Genomic DNA, 20,844 nt, shown 5'->3' with positions numbered 1-20,844 from the left:
GTATTTTGACAGTATAGCCTATATGTCATCTTGCATAAGCCCATGGAGTAGAAAATGACTTTTTGGGAACAAAGGCAACAATTACATCTTAATTAAATACCTCCTTAAACATATTCTATATTTTCACTTTGGTACTTCTACTCAAACATTGCACGCATGTTCACCATTATGGGTTTTTATTTTGAAAATTCCTCATCGGAAGTACTGTTTTTGTTCTGACTGACTTGACTCTGGTGTGTGAGCTGGAGTGTGTGTGTGCGCGTGTGTGTGTGTGCATCCGAAAAGGACTGGCAGGGCAGGGGAGTGGAGAGTGGAGTAATTCCAGCGCTCTTTAAAACAACTTCTCAGCACGGAATCCGTCCTGGAGTTTGGCACTGGCGTCCTCAGCCCCGAAGCGGCTATCTCTGCTTTATTCCGGGACTGCACAGGGATTATTGCTTCCACGCAGTGAAAGAAAACATTGGGATTTTGACTGTAGTGAGGATTATATTCGGGGGTGAAGGAACTCCGCCGATGTGTCTGGAGCGGATTTTAAGGATCTAGGGTTCCCAAAGCCCAAGAAAAAAAGCCCTGACAAACTTTTGGATTTATGATTTCTGTTGCTCATGTTGTCGTTTAGTTAATGTAGATTAGTTTTGCGCCTTGTCTGGTCTAGCTATGGTACTGGGTTTGTGTGTGGGATCTCCAGAGTCTTGGGGGGCTGTAGGCTTGTTGAGAGAGCTGGCAAAAGTTGTGGCTTAATTGAGTTGGCGACAGCAGGTCACTAACCAGTGACTGTGTGCAGCATTCACCTTCTGCAGACGTTTTACTGCTGTTTAACATATGAGTGAATATTACTTTCTAATGCTGTGGGGTAGCGATCAATCTGTGACCTCCGGCTGCGCATGTTGTGCGCACCGTACACAAACCCTTGATCTTGCGCGGCGAGTATAAATCGATGTGGCATCTCCACAGACCAGGACTGGACCGATACGACACATCCAGAACTGTCTAGGTTGTCGTATGTTCAGGTCGAAACGCTCAGGTCTTGTACGGCGACTCTGGAGAAGCCGTCTGGTCACCGAGAGCGACGGGCGAGATGGAGGCAGACGATGTGAGGGGGGTCGGGACGGTCCGTGCGGCAGAAACCCAGGAAAGCTCGTCAGAACGGAGCACCGGTCGGTGACCCGTGCTGACCCGGCTCCGGGACCTCTGGGGGAAGCCGGAGACCTGACGGAGAGCGCGGACAAGGAGGAAGAGGAGCACCCAGACGATGACCGGGGTGCCATGTGCGTCCCGGAGCATCGAGGCTCTCGGCGGGGACGGGAGGTTGACAGCAGGACGGTGACGTGTTGTTTGTTTGGGGAATGGGACCTCAGACCCCGGAGCCCTTATTGGGCCCCGAGGAAAGACGGAGGGGGCCCCTGTCAGTGCGCTCCGAGGCACGCGGGGCTGGAGGAGGAACTCAAGAGCGTTGCTTACGCTCTTTTAAAAAGACTAAAGGAGAAACCTCTGGACGCCTTGGTGAAGGCTGTAGAGACCAAAGGGGGGATACCCAGTGAATGCGTCATGGTGCCGCGGGCTGATCTGCGGCTCGGTGGTCATCACATTTCTCCACAGTATCTCCTTTGTAAGCTGTATCGCTGGAGCGACCTGCAGCTCTCTGCCCGGCTCAAAGCGCTGTGCCACTGTCAAAGTTTCGGCGCAGTGGACAGCGCGAAGGTGTGCTGCAACCCCTATCACTACAGCCGCTTATGTGGGCCAGGTAAGGACATCAGCATTCACGGGGCTGGGGGGTCCCAAACTTTGTAAAACCAGGGGGTCAAACTAGATACATTAGGCTGGGCACCCCTTCCAGAGCAGAAATGCCTGTATATGGATGGGGACGGAAGATTGAAGAAGGTGAGACCGCTGATCAGAGTAAAGATCCGTCTGCCTTCTGTCATGATGCCTCTGCCAAATGAAGCAACTCTAAAATTAAACCATTACACATTTTTCTGGACCCCCCTGCATCTCCCTCGAGGACCCCTGGGGGCCCTCGGACCCCACTTTGGGAACCACTGATCCACAGCTCACCAAAGCCAGCTGCAGGGCATATAGGCCTACTTTATCACATTAAAGTGATGTGCGTCATGGATTTGGATTAGATTTTATGCAATAGTGCATTTTGGCATCAACGACTGGCAATAAGATTGATGCATATATAGATGATATGAACTGTAATTCCCAATAAGTGGAGTCGTATGCCTTCAAGGTTAAGATTTACCTCAGACCTGCAGCTGAGGTGAAATGTAACTGTTGTTTAAAAGATTAAAAAATACTGAAATCGGACATTAAAATCAACAATAAAAAAGATCCATTCAGTTCTCCCTGTTTCAGCCCAGGCGCTCAGGACTGATGAAGCCCTCTGTCAGCTCTCTCCCGGTGGGCGTTATTCATCTTAAAATATATTTTGGTGGTTACAACGCAAACGTTTATTTTGCAGGCGTGTTAGTGATGATAATAATATCGAAGCTGTATGGCTACTTTAAGTATCGTGGCCTATATCCAACACTGCAACTCCTGAAAATAAATGGTACCATAGGCACCCCCCCATCCCATATACACATGTACACACACAAACCCCCCCTCTACGCTCACACTACACTTACACACAACTCGTGTTTCATTGGCTATCCCACAGTTTTATATAACTCTGCCTTTAGTTTAGTTTGGTAAACCATTATTTTGATTTCCTCTTCGCATTCCTAACGCATTACACCCGTATTTAAATTTGCGCAAAAACTTTGCTTCCCACATCACCCATTTGAAGATCGCTCTCAAGTTGCACTTAGGCTCTTTTTTCTCTGACAAGGAGGTCCTCCTCTTGTTATTTAGGTGAAGGAGTGCCGATAATATACAGTTTGCATAGGGCTGGCGCCAGACTGACTCGCTGGGTATCTGACTGACTGAGGACTCCGGCAATTACTGGCTCTGCTCTTAAAGGGGCCGCATGTCCACTTTGCTCTGGAGCTCTTCTCCACTGAGGGGACCGTTTCTACAGCAGTGCCATTACTTAGATTTTTAGTGTGTTTTTTAAGTTATTCTTTGACTCTGTAGGCATATATGTGTGTGAATTAAGTTGTAGGCTACTATAGCTGAAACTTTTATAATCCCTGTGGGGAAACTGTGTCTTAAGCAGCATCAGAGGATAGGATATAGAGAAGAATAAGACAAATAGAGAGTGCTGAAAATAACACAGCAACACAGCTCAAACTATTGAGAATAGTACAGTAGTTAAATAAATAAAGGTAGAGCGTCATGGCTGACAGATTTACAGGTTTGGAGTGGATGAGCAAGTGTGCATCTCTCAAGTTATGAACATTATCAGGTGTAGAGATGGGAGAACAAGTATACAGAAATGTTTCCAAATGTGCAAATGTGCAGTGTAAGCTATTCACATTATCGCCAGAATGGTGAACTGTAGCCTATATGTTTTGTTTCATGTAACTAAACAATACTGTGTGATGTATACTTAGATCATTACATCGTTATTTCTCAATGAATGGTTAGGATCTCTGTGTCCCTTTTGTTTGATTATACAGCCTTTAACTTGTTTTTTTGTTGTATTTTCAGAATCACCTCCTCCCCCATATTCTCTGTCCCGTTCAGATGAACACAAGCCACTGGGTGAGTGTCATACAATAGATAACATGTAGAAAACCAGTAAATGACATGACCATCATATTTCATATTTGTAACATTGACAATCTTTAAAATCTGCTTGTACTGAAAGTGTCACAGAGTTTGTCAGGCTTTACCTGTGAGAATCTTACCTTTTGAGGAATCACATGACACCCACGTAAATAATAGAGAGGATCTGCACATGCATACAGTCAGTCTCTTCCATGGTTTGAGGTTCTAGATCTCACTCGTCTGTGCTTTTTCTAATTTGACCAGACTCAACTCTGTCTTACACTGAAACTGTGCCCCCCCACTACTCCAACCCGCCTCACGTTACGCCAAGAGACTACACAGGTGAGTTACTTGCATTATTATTGTACTGGCACATACTAACATACTAACTTTGGATACCTGCTCATCACACTGTGAACAGGCAAGGGGCATTCCAGGGTTTTTGTTTCAGTGGGGCTTGATGAAGGAAATTAATTTCCCTGTTGGAAGATGAAACATTCTTCACAAATAAGCAACAGGGAAATAGTTTTACTTGAGTTGCATGAGATGTGCGTGCATATACAGACACACTATCTATGTAGCTTGCATCCCATCTGAATGTTTATACAAAAGGGCAAATTGCATTTACTCAGGTTATTACATTGTGTTTTTCCTTCCTATTTTGAAAGGCCATTAAGACAACCAAAAAATCCAGCGCATAAAGCTCCTATTGTCAGAGGAGCATGGAGGGGCAGGGTGGGGGTCTGGGGTCTCTCACTATCTAGATGCCACAGCAGTGTAGCCTTTCTGTCTCTCTTTCCCTGTCTCTCTCTCTCTCTCCCTCCTCTTTCTCCACAGCAAAATATTTCACTGGGATGAAGCTGCAATAAGATCCCTGTGCATACTCCCAATCCCCTTCGCCTCTCGAACCACCCATCCCCCCTCTTTCCCTCTTTCTTCCCTCAAATCCCTCCATTCCTCTCGGCAATTGAGCAGTGGAAAAGAGGCTGGCATTTTGGGGGCGGGGGAGTTGAGCAGCTCTGATGAGGCGGAGGTGTAGAGTTTTGTGTGTGTGTGTGTGTGTGTGGAAGGGGTGAGGGGTGTAGTTGGACAGGAAACAGCCCCCTCTAGATGATGAAACTGGAGCTTTATTTGTTTACGCGCCGGGGTCGGGTGGAGGGGTTCTTGTCGTGTTGAGAGAAGCCGCAAACCCACTCGATCAAGCCTGCCTGGCCTCACTCACGGAGGCTGCTGAAAGGTGAACGGGCACCAATGAAGTCTATATAGTGTTGTCATGGCATCGGGCCAGTCTGTTTAGTCTGACGAGACAGCAATACTCCTACCAAGCCATCACTGGGTTTGTCTGTTGTGTCCAAGCAGTGTCATGTGTAGAGTAGAGCTGAACAAATAATCGGAAAAAACTAAATTCAAATCGCAATATGAACTTCAATTCAAAACTGCAATTAATTGCTTAACGGAGAGCGGTGTCCAAAATGGATTTCTAAACAAGGTGTTTTAGTGCTGCAAGTAATCTTTGGTCCATTAATCAAGAACAATATTGGTGAAAACCTTTCATCATACTCAGACTCAGTCAATCCTGCACACTGACATCTATTTTTTTTTTTAACAAAGTCACTCAAAGTCACAATTTTAAAGTTCTAAAAAAATGTATGACAGGAAAAACTTGTGATGATATGAATCGTAATTTAAATCTCAATTGCAAAATTCTGTCAAATAATCGCAATTTGATTTTTTGTCAGTATCTTTCAGCTCTAGTGTAGAGTCGAGTATTTTTGTTAAAGTTATTTGCTCATTTCTTTCCTTGATTGCATTGCCATAAGTTAGCATCCCGCATTATGAGTTTAAACAAATCCAACTTCATTTGCCAAGTTTTTTAAAGCTGATTTACACTGACAAAACTCGGACACTTAGTGATGCTATTGGAAGGTACAGTAAGTTTGAAGCTGATTCAAAGTCAGTTCAGTCAAGGCTGTGAGTCAATCAAATGTCAAGGTTGTAATTTGTAGCCAACGCCAAGAGCAGCTGACCTGAGTAGCGAGGGAGGGTACCTGCTATTGTCTGCCAGGTGAAATGAGTGGAAATAGACAGATCAGTTTTCTTACGAGACGTGGTGTGTGTGTGTGTGTTTGTGTGTCTCTGTGTGTGTGTGGTCTCTTCCTCCCCTGCCCCCCGCACCAGAGCACTGGAACTGAGAATCGCAGCTCTGGCCAAGAGCATGAGTAGGAATGAGAGTTGGCTAAACAGAGGTAGTGGCAGGGAAATTTGCATGGACCTTTCCCCCTAGATGTCGTTTTCGTCGTGGGCTTTGACAGCCTGAGACTCCCCTCTTTCCGGCTGCAGCTAGTAGAATAACAGGAAATAAGTTGAAAATATAGCTTACTCAAACATGTATCAAATAATTGACGATAGCTTTAGAAAACAAAACAAAATACAAACCCACCGTTGATGTTGCCTTAGTTAGATCTTTCAAGAATGTAAATGAATGTTTTTTTTGTGCAAGAGATCATCTGGCATATCATCTAAAACCCTCTGATGTTTTCTTTAGAATAAATAGAAGCGTTGAACATGTACTCTTGCATTTTAGCATCTTTTTTTTTTTTTATTCTTCTTTTTAAACCAACTCTGCACCCTAGCTTTGAAAGTGCTGCAGCAGGGTGTGGTCCATACATACCTTTGCCCTGGCCTCTTTTATCATTCGATCAGTTAACATTCCCCTTAAACCACAGCAAACAGCCCTCCTTTGAAAATGGAAATGTCTACTGGAAGTTTAGTAGGCTTATATCTACTTTGACTATCCCTTGGTGCCTCCAACAAAACGTGTCATTGAGCTGCTTATTGTTATGCTCTCCAGGAGCAGTGTGTGTGAGAGTTTGTGTGTGTGTGTTTGTGTGTGTGTATGTGTGAGTTTGTGTTTGTGTGTGTGTGTGTGTGTGTGTGACAGAGACAGAGACAGAGAGAGAGGAATTTCTGTCTGACTCAGTGATAAGATCAGCTCAGAGGACTCACATAGGGGTTCTACCAGGACAAAGGCACACACACACACACACGCACACACACACACACACAACGTACACGCGCACACACACAGTCACACACACGCTACTTGCGTACACACACACGCAAACACACACCAATCACGCGATTTGTTGAACTGAAGGCATGGTTCCACTCTTTTACTCTTAGAAATTGATGTAAAACAAAAAGCAAATGAATGTCTGCTGTATTGTATTTAACGTAGCCTGTGTATAGCATTTTCTCTAAATACACATTTGTAGATGAATTCAATTACCATGACCATCTGCACTCTGTTCTGTTGCCCCCTGTGCTCTGTGTTTTATTATTGCCCTTCCTGATGCTATTGATGCATAAATTAGTCTATGAAAATAGATTTTACAGATTTCACGAGTCTGAAATGACAACGGTTTTTCTTTACTAGCATTAGAATGTGTGACCACAACTTGTTTCAGAGCACGATATTAATGGGAAAATATAGCATATAGAAACACATAGCATCTTTTTTTTTTTGTTGTTAATTGGTTGAGAGTCTAGAAAGATACTGACAAAGGCTTCATGTTCACAAAGTTAGTTGTTACATCTTTATGCGTTAACTTCTGCCTCATGTCATCCTCGCCATCGACAAAAACCTATTTACCTTGTGTCATGAGGCTTTTGAACATGTGGATGCAAGTGAAGCACTGATACTTAACTTGACATCAGCTGAGCCTACATGTTCTCTTCGGAGTGGACATCAGTTTTGCCTGGATGTATTGAAGCAAGACAAGAAGACCACTCCCTCTCTGCCCTCAGTAATCATATTTTGGTGGCTTGTTTGTTTAAGCAGAGCAAGGTATCAGCCAAACATCCTGTCTCCGAGCCCTGCCTGCACTCGCTGCAGCATTAACCCCATGAATTGGCCCTTTGACTGATGGGGCACGGCCCAGGAATGTTGGGAAATTGGGAAGGTGAGGGGGGGAGCAGGGTCTCAGAGTGAAAGGGGTAGGAGGGAGTGTGTGTGTATGTGTGTGTGTGTGTGTGTGTGTGGGGGGGGGGTCAGCTCTGGAGAGTGACATCTGATACATGTTTGAACATATCACCACTAATACTTAAGAAACTCGGAGCTGGGCTGACATTCTTGGAAGTTTAGGAGATATAAAGATAGCTTTCTGACCGCACCGTGCCGTTTTCAGTTTTGGTGAGTCTGCAAGGTCCGAAAAGGTTCAAAACAGGTGAACCGCTCCAGTCCGGTCCCATGCACCTACAGGCCGACACAGTTGGACAAGGTTTTGTAAATGATCTACAGAGGCTCTACCACTCTCACACCACTGGCTCAGAGTTAGCTTCATTTTGCAGATATCAACAGGTTCACGGTTCATCAAAGTCTGAGATGTAAAAATAGCACAAAGACAAAAAGTAAACACCCGCATTCTGCTCCGTACAGTGAGAATTTATTTGTCTCGGTGTGGACGGGTCCTCTCAGTGACCTGAACCTCCAGCCTGTTCGCTGGCACGCGTACAACACTTGCTCTTATGCCTGACTGAGACACATTAGACTATGGAATTCAACATCAAGTGCTGGCCCATTAACCATTTGCCATTTCCTCAAATATTTTCCATCACGGCTCTTTTTCACTACAAGCAGCGAGGGCACGCAGCCGAGGACACATAGCACGGCTTACTCACAGCCCTTTGAAATCCATTCGCATTATTTTTCTCAAGTCCTTTTTTATTTTTCACAGAGTAGCTGGTTTTATTTTTGTTGGACACTGACACTGAAAAAATTTTGACATTGAAAAATTCTTGGAACCACACAGTGTGTTGTGCCCCATGAATATTTTTTTTTTTACATTTTAGGCTAAATACCAACATGTTGACATGTATTCTGGAGCGACTTTCAATCAGTGCAACAGTAGAATAAGGTTAAATTCCCTAAATCACCAGAATTACTAGCAACCAGTAGTAAGGAGAGCAAAGGTTCAGTTTTTTGGGGAACTTGTAAGGTCTGCTAGGCAAGTAAAACCCTTAAAACCACTCTGCATGTCTGATAACCTCAGTAGAACTAAATCAAATAACAGTAAATGAAACATGCAGTAAGTATTTAGAATATCTGAATATCTAAATATCTGAGGTTTAGATCAGCTCCATCTAAACCTAGGCTAAAACATTTCAGGCGTATTAGTTCTGGTTCATTCTTTCATGTTACAAATCACTACAAACTACGACCCCTTCCCCCCAAACCTCCCACTTTTTGTAGATTTATGTCTGAATTCCATTTTTCAACCCAGAAATTGTTAATCCATCTGTTTTTTTTTCCTGAATACAGAAAACACAGGGCCCTAATAGCTACGTTTCCCTGCGCCCCGAGGCTAAGCAGCTAGTTACCTGCAGTGTGTCCTGGCTTAGCTAAAAGCTAGACTCGAAAAAAAAAAAAAAAAGCTCATTGTTCCTTGCTTGCTCTGCTCTTTCACAACACATTTAGAGGAAATGATAGGTTTAAGTTGTGTGGCTCAAACCTATCCAGTCATTTTGAATTGATGAGTAAAGCCATTTCAACGCTATTGACTGGAAGAGGCAAAGGAGGCACTGTTTGTTTTACTGTTTTCCTGCTTGAGCTGTGTTGTCATTAAGTTTCTCTTGATTTTTTGGTTTGTTCCTTTTGAATCAACCTCATGTTAGCTGTCTATTATTTCTATTCTTTCCGCCTTTAGTCATTTCTGAAGATAAATGAGCTGTCAACTCTGAGCTGTTTTTGTCTTGTTGTCACCTCCAAGGCTGAAGTCAAACCTTATTGTAAGTGAAACAGCCTTGACTCCTCCTAGTCCATGGATTTAGGAAGTGTTACACATCAGGACTCTTTTTTTGCGGGAATCCTCTAGTCACTGAACATGGATTAGAGATCTTCTTTGAGTCTTCTTTCTTTTAGTTAGTGTCATATCGCAATAACTTCTTTATTGGCTTTATTGGCCCCCTCTTTCTTTCTCAGTCTGTCTTTTTCTTGTCTTCTTTTTGTCTTATTTTAGCCCACTTTTGCTGTTCTTTCTCTGTGAATTTTACTTCTTCCCTTGTACTGTTTGTTGTACTCGCTCTTTTCCTCTCTCTCTAGTCCTCCTCCTCTCTGTCTTTCTCCCTCTCCTTCTCTCTCTCTCTCTCTCTCTCTCTCTCTCTCTCTCTCTTTCAGTCCATGTTGTCAGGCCATCACAATTTAAAATAAGGTTTAAATTACAGGACTGGCTGTGGCTTTCCGTTGTTCCCTCAGAGTTTTTGCCAACTCGCAATTTGGCTTTTAATGGAATCCTGCCATGCTGCTGAACCTAAAGATTCTTTGCAGATGTCGACGGGCTCTGACTCTGTGAAATGTAGGAAATTGTCGCATGTGCTGCGCGCTTTGAATGCAATGCTTAGTTAAGACTAAAGTTTATTTGAGGGAAGCACTTTTTGCCTAGTTTTCGGGAGTTGTAGCTCCCTGCATTGCGTTGTAAGTGGGGACAATTGTGTGTGTGCATGTGTGTGTGTGTGTGTGTGTGTGCATATGCGTATTGTCATTATTCACCCGTTATAATGGAAATCGACTGCTCAATATGCAGCACACTGACAGGCAGAGACATTCGTTTGTACTGCAACATCGCCACATTTCGAAGAGTCATTTAAGAACGCATACAGATACATGGACACACACACACACATTTCTCTCTTAAACACGCCGACATACAGAGCTTTCAGTGAGCAGTGAGCAGAATTCATTTATAACCACAGATGATTTGGAGTCTGATTCACTTTCTTTCACAAGAGCTGCCTGCTCAGTCAATGTGATGTCACTCTTTTATAATGAAGCCCATCTTCTGTTCCCTTAATGCCTTATTTTATGTTTCAAAGGATATTCAAATGCTACTTTGGCTTGAAAGTAGTCGAAGAAATAGGTGAAACTGGAATGCATGATATGGTTCTCTGCTAACAGCCATGCAAGCATTAGTAAAATTCAGTCTTGACTAACACTAAAAGATTGTCATACAGAAGGTGCAACTATGATTCGTGTTTTTGACAAAATGATCTTCATTCAGAGTAAAATAAAGTGTCAAGTTTAAATGATGAAACGCCTCTATAACACCTATTTATTTAGCATTAGCAGTGGTTGAATTTTTTTGTGGTGAACGCCAGAGAACCAAACCAAGAATCCCAGTCTCATGTGATTCTTGGACCATTCTCGGTCCAAAGTACCATTTAAATGCCACATGAACAAAACAGCAATCATCCCAAGAAACTTTTACACTTAAAAAAAAAAAACTTAAAAAGTTATGTGCTTAAATAACACAATTTGTAAGATAAAGCTATCTAAATGTTATGGAAAATGTGGTAAATATGTACATGTACTACCACTGTGGGAAATCTGTACATATCCTCATAATTGTACACATTTCCCAATGTATCTGGTAACTGTGCAGAAATGCTGTTTATTGTGGTGCAGGTCTCTCACAGTCCTTGAGTTACCTCCTCCTGACCATGCATGTTTTATATGGCGATTGCACATCGTATTTGCCCTCCACATTTTCCCAACTGAACCATAACACATACAGATAATTCATCCAAATTAGCTTTTAGTGGGAATTTCACAGTTCCTTCTTTATAGTGGAACAAATGGATCTGTTCCACCAGTTTGTGATTGTCTTATGAGGAGTGCGGACGGTCTCTTCAGAGCCGTATAGGACCACGTGAGGCTCAATGAGAGACTTGTCAACTTGACCCCTCTGGCTGCCTGGCGGAGTGGGGGGAGGAAGTGTCGAGGAAGAGGGCCTGTCCAGGAATGTGTTGGGAGGGGAGGCTTGTCAGCTAGCTAGCTCTGCCTCTCTCTCTCTCTCTCTTTCTCTCTCTCTCTTTCTCTTTGTCCCTCACTATCTTTACAAACCTTTATTCAGATTTAAATCTGCTTTCATGCTTTTTCAGGCATTCATGCAAAACTATAGGCGATGTGTGTTAAAGCTACAACATGCAGCTTTTTGCCTTGAGACAGCAAAGTGTATTGTTAGTCCCACCCTCCTCCCCCTCAGTTGGTCAGGTTCCCGCCCCAACACTTGTCACTCATCCTGACAAGCTGTCTTCCTTGAAACTGCATCTAGTCTGAGGCTGAGGTGACCAGCATCCGTAAAGCCACCACAGGCATTGAAGGAGCAGATGGTGAATGAAGCCAATCTGCAATTAAAAAGAAGCAAGGCCGATCTTCACCCGTGTTTTTGAACGGGCTTTGTCTGCCACACATTTAGCTTTGCTGTTCTTTTATTTCTTACTGCTTTCCCCCATTGCTGTTGTTATGATTTCCCTGCACTTGACAGCTACAACACAGGTGACCGCTGGCCACGCCCACAGAAAATGGATTACACCCAGAATTGTCCTGAACATCGTTGAAAAGCCAATTTAAGGCAACCGGGGGGATTTAGGCAGGTAGACACAGTGTCACAGACAGATACAGGCTGATCAGGTCTGATATATCCTACTTTTTACTTTAATGGCAAATGGTTAAAACAACCCTTGTGGCTTTTGCTGGTAGGAATATATCCAGCCAGCTAGACTTATGACATTAAAATCACTGTAATGATCAAGACCAGGCTAACAAATACAATTTTGCAAATGTTGCATAGAACCAAAATGTACTTCCAGGAAGTAACAACTGGATCAGGGATACTTTAAAGTTCAAGACCCCCATAATATCACAATTGTTTTAGAAAGAAATGCCTCAGAGACACTCCACAATCAGCCAAACTCAGTCCTACCTATTCATATCCATTCACATTCAGAACTTTCTATAGCAATACTAATACTTTAGTTGTTCCTCCCTCTTTGCTGTATGAACTAAGAGTGGCATGTTTAGTTCTAGGATTTACATAATACATACCATGACATTCACAATTAGACATTTCACCAGCCATGTGTGCTGTCAAAGTGAGCTTGAGTCAGACTCTGAGCCGGTACCTGCTCAGTCACTGTACGTTACTCTGCACCAGCTAAACGCCTGAGATGTTAAAGTGTCATTGCTGATTTAAACATGTCTTTGTGCACGTTCTGCACATCAGCAGGAGGCTGAGTGACAGAGACACAGAGTGAGATTTCACTTTGCCAGAACCTGTACACTCTTTAGCAGATTTACCTCCATATGAGTTTGTTGAACAGTGATAGCTGCCCCGGGGAGCCGTTTTCAACACTGATCACCTGGGTGGGTTTTTCACACTGCATTTGCTTCCATTGTGTGAAGTTTTGAGAAGCTAGTCTAAAAATCCTACCTGTAATGCATTTGTGAACCTGTGGCAATGTCAGTTCTGAAAAAAATCACATTTTGGAGCATATGGTTTCATTACGTAATTCTGCCTGTTTGCATTTATCAATAAATAAATTGTTATCCTCAGGCTCATGGTACAGGTGATACCTGTCGCTAGGCTAGTGACCAGGTTGTTTACATCCTGTGTATGTATGGAAACTGAGTCAAAGATGTTCCTTTCAACATGTGTGTGAGTTCGACCAACACAAGCTGGAAGAACTGGAACTTTTACTTTTACAAGAAGCAACCTAGTTGTCTATGAAAAAGTATGTTCCAAAAACACACCAAGTTCTCAAACAATGCAAATGAATGAAGAGCGAAAAAAAATCACTAGAAAATCCATGTTGAATACAGCTCCCTTGTACAGCGGTTTTCTACTGTTATCTATTCATTGCTCTCATATTGCTGCTGTCAGCTAGAAAAACTCCAGTTTTCGTGATTTTTATGTTTTAACTCCAATTGAAGGATTACATGGTTCTCTGTGGGTTGATTTAATGACACTTGGGTTTGTGAAACTGTTTCAAAACCCCACTGGATAGACTGAAAAATGCATGGTGGTCAATCTAAAAACAAGCCAGTTTTTCTTATGGTTCGTGAAAAGTTGACATTTTGGAGTTTTCATCCAACAGCGACGTGTGCTAAGTATTTCAAAAGCTCAAGCAAAGTGAAATATGTTTTCTAACTGAACAACACAGTAACAAGCATGAATATAAGTACATTATATATAATCTATGAATATTATACCCTTGATATTTTGAGAGATTATATACATAAGAGATGACTAGAATTCCCCATGATGAATTGATGCATGCAAAACTTCCTTGCTCGTGCCGCCTGCCCCTCGCTGCACTTTGAAGTAGCAGCAGAAACGCAGGAAACTGGTTACTTTCTCTCTTCCTCTTGGAGGACACACGGCTTTCTAAACTGCCTCCAAGCACTTCTGCGTCTTCCCAGGAATTTCACTGGGACACACAGTAACTTTCCTGTCGTTTGCTTGCCCTCAGGTTCAAGGTATGCGGGGCGCTATTTGTATGGCCGGTCAAATAATTGATTGGCGGTAGTGACTTGTTTCTTTGTCTTCTTAAAAGAAGAGAAAGGCTCCGACGAAGGGCTGGGAAGATAAGATACCTAATTGCTCGCTGCAGTACATCACAAGATCCACTGTACAATGGAGAAAGAGAGAGAAAGAGGGAGTGTGTGTGTGTGTGTGCATGAGTGTGTGTGTGTGTGTGTTTGTGAGAGAGGGCCCTGTTGTATTCTACTGTAAAGTCCATGTCTGGCGATAACACAGCCCTCTGATGGCAGAGATAGTCGAGACGCCAGCTTAAATGTGGCTTGCTGGATTGAAGTTGCCCTGTAATGATAGTTGTCTCAAACAACACAGAACCTACCATTTGCAGCCAGGGAGGGGTGTTTTCTTTTCTTCCTTTATTTTTACTTTTTTTTATTTTATTTTTTTTCCCAGCGCTTTGGGGGGAAATTTGAGGAAGTTAAATCAAAACAAAAGCATCTCAGAGAGGGGACCGGGATGGTCAGTAGCCGAATTCAATCCTCCCTTCTCGTCCCTCGGTCCCCTCATACCCCCCCCCCCCACACACACACACACACACTCCTCCTCCTCCCCCCTCTCTCTCCTCCCCCCAACCCACCCACTTCTTTCAGCACAGTGGAAGAGTCTAATAACTGGAGGGGAATCTAATCCTTGGCACTGGATGAAAGACGAGGGTCTCCCTGCCTCTCCCCCTCTTTCTCTCTCTCTCTCTCTCTTTCTCTCAATCTCTTTCTCTCTCTCTCACTCTCTCTCTCTCTCTCCCTCGCTCCATTTTTCCACGAATGCTGGTTATGGTTGGCAGGCTCTCTCTCTCTCTCTCTCTCTCTCTCCCTCTCATTTTCCCTCTCCCTCCTTCACTCAGTCTCTTTTTTTTTTACTCCTCTACCTTCCCTCTTTTCCCAATTTTCTTGCTCTTCATGCAGGTTGGGGTTGGCAGGATTCTTTGCTCCTCCGACTGCAGGGAGAGGTGAAAAGCAGGGAGTTGATCATGTTTTCAGTTGTGAGGAGGGGGTTTGGAAACAGAAAGAGTAAAAAGAAGGAGAAAGGATGAGTGCCATTGTTGCGTTCTGGTGGTTTGAAGCCCAGGTTCAACAGCCTGTGGGGAGCCGGCAGGAAGCTGCCTGTCTGAACCCTGAACTTGGATTGCCACTTCTTGTGTCCATACATTCATGTTGTTGCATCAGTACTTTAGCCAGTACTTACTTTACTTTAGCCAGTACTTTACTTTACAGAGCATATATTTGTTTGTTTTTTACAGCAAAAGTCAGTACTTTTATGTTCCACTTATCTTCCCATAGTCCTTTGGGGCTTGGAGGGGAAAAAAACGTTAAGGTGTACTGTGCTTTTCGATGAGATTGGCACTAAGAGACGGTGATTTTGAAATGAAATAACAAAAGCTACTTATCTAATTGGTAAACAGAGCTGTTAAATGGTGGTTGGCTTAAATGGTTGCAGAACGCTGTAATTGCTGCCAGCCCTCGCACACACACACACACACACACACACACACACACACACATACACACACACGCACACACACACAGTGAACACACGCAGGCATGCACACACACATACACACACACACACACATACACACACACACACACACACACACACACACACATTTTTGACTTCCTCCAGTCAAACATAAACATACTGATAACCTCCAGTTTGAACTCTTCTTTATAAATTCCATTGGAGGAGTTTGTTGCCCCCCGCCCCTCCCCCCCTCCTCCTCCCTCCTCCATTTCCCCTTCTCTCCCTCGTTCTCACACAAGCTCATTATACCTTAGCTGGACGATCGCCAAGCTGAGTATGATGACACTACTAGGACTGTGCCAGAAACATTACACATGACACGCTGCACCGCGAGAGAGCTGTCAAATACTGTCGGAAACTTTGATTGAGTGTAGTGTCGGCATTACCCAATATCACTAATATCACTCGGTGTTTAATACCAGTAATCCACTGAAATCAGTCAGGCTCTTACTGCATATTAAAGTTAGTTGTTGTTCATAGTTGCCGATCTTTAAACCCTTTTGAAGAATTTCATTTCTTGCCATCAGTCTCTATCGATGCTCTCACTCTGTGTCCATAGTTTGTGATATAAATGTGCTATGAATACTTAATGCATGATAAATGCAAAGGCCAGGCTTACTGTATCAAACCATATGATGCATGATAGGAAAAATTAAAGTGTACTGTGTATTAAAGAGAACAAAAAAAGTCCCAGTTTGGGTTATGTCTACTTTGGGAATTAATGTGATCGTGAGCTCATATAAAGTCTCCTTGTGTTTCCCCAGACATGTTTGTGTTGCCTTATTACAGGGAAGAGCATGGCTTGTAAAAGTGTGTGTGTATGTGTGTGTGGGAGAGAGAGAGAGAGATAGAAAGAGAGAGAGAGAAAGAGAGAGATCCTGCTAGCTGAGCAGCCTGCTCTCTCTTATTGGAGAGCTGTAAAAACTCCAGACCGCAGGAGTTGCCAGCCTGGAATTCACTAATGACACACGTGGGCTTCAGATGAGAAGCGCAATTTTGTGTGTGTGTGTGTGTTTGTGGGTGTATGTGTGTGTGTGTGTCTGTGCATATGTGTGCGTGTGTGTGTGTGTGTGTCATAGGCATACTGTTTGGATCAGCAGGCCCAATTTGTGTGTGTATGTGTGCATGTGTGAGGCCCTATCTCATCATCTAGAGTGTGTGTGTGCTTGTGGCTGCACACAAACACACACACACACACACACAGCTCACCACTGCATCTCCTGTCCCCCCCCCCCAAAAGCTTAAAGTAAAATGGCCACTGTGCTAACACACCTAGTCTGATCTGCAGCGTAATTTCACCCAAAAGCAGCTTGTTAATGGGAGAAGGGCGGCCATTCCGGCCCCTGGTAGACGAAGAGGGGGTGCTGCTAGCTGGAATATGAAAGGAATGGGGCCACAGGCACATGGGTCTTTAAATCCTCTGTGTCAATAGAGTCTCTGGAGCAAAATAATGGCATCACTCTGTGTGGGAGTTAATGCGAGCTGATAGCATGAGGGCTGGGGGGTCAGGGGTTCACGGGCTCGCGCTAGGTTGACAGAGAGCTGAATGCTTGGCGAGCCCCCCTCCCCACACCCCCACCCCACCCCACCCCAATACCACCTCTCTCTCTCTCTCTCTCTCTCTCTCTCTGTCTCTCTCTCTCTGTTTTTGTCTCTCTCTCTCTCTCAGCCCACCTCCTCTTCACCCCTGTAGTCCTGAGGGAGGGTTATAGAGAGATGGGGGAGACGGGACTCAACCATATGGGATGTAGAGATGATGATGATGGATGCAAAGAAGGAAGTGGGGTGTTCAGTGTTTTGACAGTTTCAGTCCCTCTTTTTGGAGCGTAGATCTACAGGTTGAGGGTTGTAATGAAGTGAGAGTGGGAAAAGTGAAATCTCTTTTGCCATGTAAAATGAAAATGTGAAATCTCCACCGCTTATTGCTGCAGTGCGCTAAAATGTTTTAAGTCCCCATGAAATGAAAAATGACTTTTTCACCTTGTTAGCTAAATTTTCATGTCACAATATACACATACTTAATCATAAATGGCCCAAAAAAATTACTAGTAGAAGTAAGATGCTCTCAAAATGCCGTTTCATGGAGACTTTTATCATTTTGAAGAATGTGTGCATTCTGTCACAGTGTGAAAACAGCAGAGAATGACGGAGCATCAAAACACTTGGCTCGTACTTTCATAAGGACTTCCTCTCCCATCCTCCCATCCTCCTCCCCCTCAACATAATTCAGCTCCCGTCAAGAAGAATTACCGGCGTAAAAAAAATTACCGCACTTACCAACACAAACACTAACTCTCCCCCTCTCTTCCCTCTCTTTCCTTTCTCCAGACACTGGTACCTCCCTCGGCTCCTCGACCTCCGGCGGCCATCGCTCTCACTGGTGCAGCGTCGCCTACTGGGAGCAGCGGACGCGCGTCGGTCGCCTCTATCCGGCCCACGAGCCGTCGCTCAGCATCTTCTACGACCTACCTCAGGGCACGGGCCTCTGCCTGGGCCAGCTCCACGCCAACGCCTACCACAGCCGCCGAGACGACACGGGCGCCCCGCCGTCGCACGGCACCCGCGGCCCCGGCGGCGGAGGGAACGGCAGCGGCGTGCAGCAGATACGCAGTAAAATCGGCTACGGCATCGTGCTGAGCCGCGAGCCGGACGGAGTGTGGGTGTACAACCGCAGCCAGCACCCGGTGTTCGTCCACTCGCCCACTCTGGACCTGCCCAGCGCCAGAGGGCTGAGCGTGAAGAGGGTGATGCCGGGCTTCTCCCTCAAGGTGTTTGACTATGAGCGCTCCAGCTGGATAGTGGAGCGCGGCGTGAAGCCCGAGTGCCAGGAAGGACCGTGGGACCCGCACAGCGTCCGCATCAGTTTTGCCAAGGGATGGGGCCCCTGCTACTCCAGACAGTTCATCACCTCCTGCCCCTGCTGGCTGGAGGTGCTACTCAACAACCACAGATAGCACACACACACACACACACACACACACACACAGAGAACACACACACACACACACACACACAGAACACATACACTCACACACACACACACAGAACACGTACAAACATCCAGACACACTCAACACGCAGACGCTGACAAACACACGCAGACACACATGAGGTTTCTTAACCAAGTATCCTAATTGTAATCTACCTAGATTTAATATAAAACTTTATATATTATATAAAATATATTATACATGTAAATACTTGAGTCATTTTTACAATGCAATTATTTATGTATAGTGTAATGTGTATATGGACAAAGTAAAAAGGAACAGGATTATGCACTTTTGATTCTATATATGCATTACAGAGTTTCTCAGTGTCATTTTGCAAGTATGTAAATTGCAAAAAAAATAAGACAAAGCTGGTTTATGTTCTCATGATTTTAGCAATTCCCTCAAAAAGTATGCCATACACACATTGACAATAAAGTATTTGTATTATATGAATGTATTTGTGGTGGTCTTATATTCTGTAATAGTTTACACGTCTATTAATGCTGTTTGCTGTTTGCTTAGTCAGTAATGTGCAGCTGTATAGTTACGACTTTACTACAGTAGTATCAAAATGTGAGGTACAGCAATGATGAATTCACTCAGCATTTATGAGTGGCATCTTCAATAACATTTTAGCAAGCCAAACACTTTGACTGGCTGTTTTCTCCCGGAGCAGAGAGACATATTCTTCTGTTTACATCATGGATGCTCTTTTCAAACAGTTGAAGGATAAGTCAAATGTGTCCTTTACATGCCAATGGCTGCTCTGAAGTTCAGCTCTGTAAACAGTTTGGAGTGAAATTAAGCTAAGCGGTGGGTGAAGTGGATGTGGTGGAGAGGGCCAGCCTCCATTACCTACTGCTAATGTTATTTCTGTGGGTGAAAAATAAGATTAAATGGCATCAACACTGAATGTCCACCACAAGATCCACAAGATCTTGAATTAAATTGTAGGTTTTTGGATATTATTTCCCGTATTTCCATGCAGCGCTTGCTAAATTAGATGATTCAAACATCCCGACAAACATCCTCCAAACATTGATGGTGGAATCTGCATTTTCATTGGTTCTCGTCGGTTTCAACAGACAAAATGTATGCCTCTTTGTGTGTGTATCTTAAAGAAGTTTCAATATACACCACATACTTCTTAATTTTTAATTATGTGTTCAAACAGTATAAATTGTAATCAAGTTAGCCCTTGAAGCTACAATAAAAGAGACCAACGGCAATGGAAAACACTGAAAGGCATTATACTGGCAGCGGTAAGAAAATAAAGCGCATATCTGAGAGATTACACAACAAACCACAGCGGGGTACTTAGGCCCAAACCCACTCCGGTAGGAGAAAGTTCTGTGTTTATAGCATAATGGCATCCTGTTTGGGTCTTTCAACAACACAATTATTTATGGAAACTCATATTTAGGTAAAAGGCGAAGAGCAAGAACAGCTAGAAGAAAACGCAGTGTAAGCAGTTGGCGGTTTAAAAGCTACGTCTGTTAACCTTTTCTGGAGCTGCCTGTGTAGAGATTCAGCACAGCACCTAGCTCGTCAGGCATTTCTGTTTTGACCCTGAAGCTCTGCGGGCTGCTTGCTGAAACCTGTAATTAACTTCAGCTTGAAAAGTAAAGAGGAGTTGATTACAAAGTCACAGTAGTTGTGAGGAAAATGAGGCAGTATCATATCGCCCTATAGCATTCAAAAACCTCTCCAAAGTTATGCTCGCAGCCTTAACTTTAAATAGATGTCCTAGCCTTTATGAGCACAAAATAAATCACAGTCATATTTAATGACAATATGAGTGCCATTATAACATAAAGGGTCTTGAAAGTATTTCCCTAACAGCATTAGAGTAAATCCCATCAGGAAAGGATTCTGTGCAAGCACGATGTTTTGGGGTTAAACCCTTTGTTTGTATATAACAACACAGTATTGTACGAAACCGTTTATACAAGCCCTGGGCATTCCCATACACCCCCCAAAAATTCCAATGTATATTTCAGTCAAGTCTCTTCTCTGCTTTTCCAGGCCAAGTGTGGGATTTGTGGTTAGGATACAATGGAAGGATTCAAAGGAGGGGAGGGGGGGAGTTGCTGTTGGCGGGAGAAGTCCAAAGCCTACCATGTTTCTCTTCCATCTCTTTTTTGGTTTTCTCATCTGAAAAAACACTGCTGCCCAGTCTCCTGTCTAATTGTTTTCCTTTGTCAGGATTCAAAGAGTCATGGAGACGATGAAATAAATCCAGCCGGTCCTGGAGGAAGGCCTTGGCCCTGGTCTTCATGCTGCGGTGTGCTGACCTCACGCTGAAC

At 43.9% G+C, this 20,844-nt stretch overlaps 1 pseudogene; it reads left to right on the top strand.

Annotated features, from left to right (window-relative positions):
- Nucleotides 1–291: 291 nt before the first annotated feature.
- On the top strand, nt 292–18,595 carry LOC139644958 (mothers against decapentaplegic homolog 6-like; annotated as a pseudogene).
- The last annotated feature ends 2,249 nt before the right edge of the window (nt 18,596–20,844 follow it).

Source organism: Centroberyx affinis, unplaced genomic scaffold (genome assembly GCF_046629955.1).
Source record: "Centroberyx affinis isolate AG114_WGS23_722 - 3 ecotype Tasmania unplaced genomic scaffold, CSIRO-AGI_Caff_v1 ptg000805l_1, whole genome shotgun sequence".
Taxonomy (NCBI): Eukaryota; Metazoa; Chordata; class Actinopteri; order Beryciformes; family Berycidae; genus Centroberyx; species Centroberyx affinis.
The sequence above is the reverse complement of the archived record's forward strand: the minus strand, read 5'-3'. Positions and strand labels throughout refer to the sequence as shown.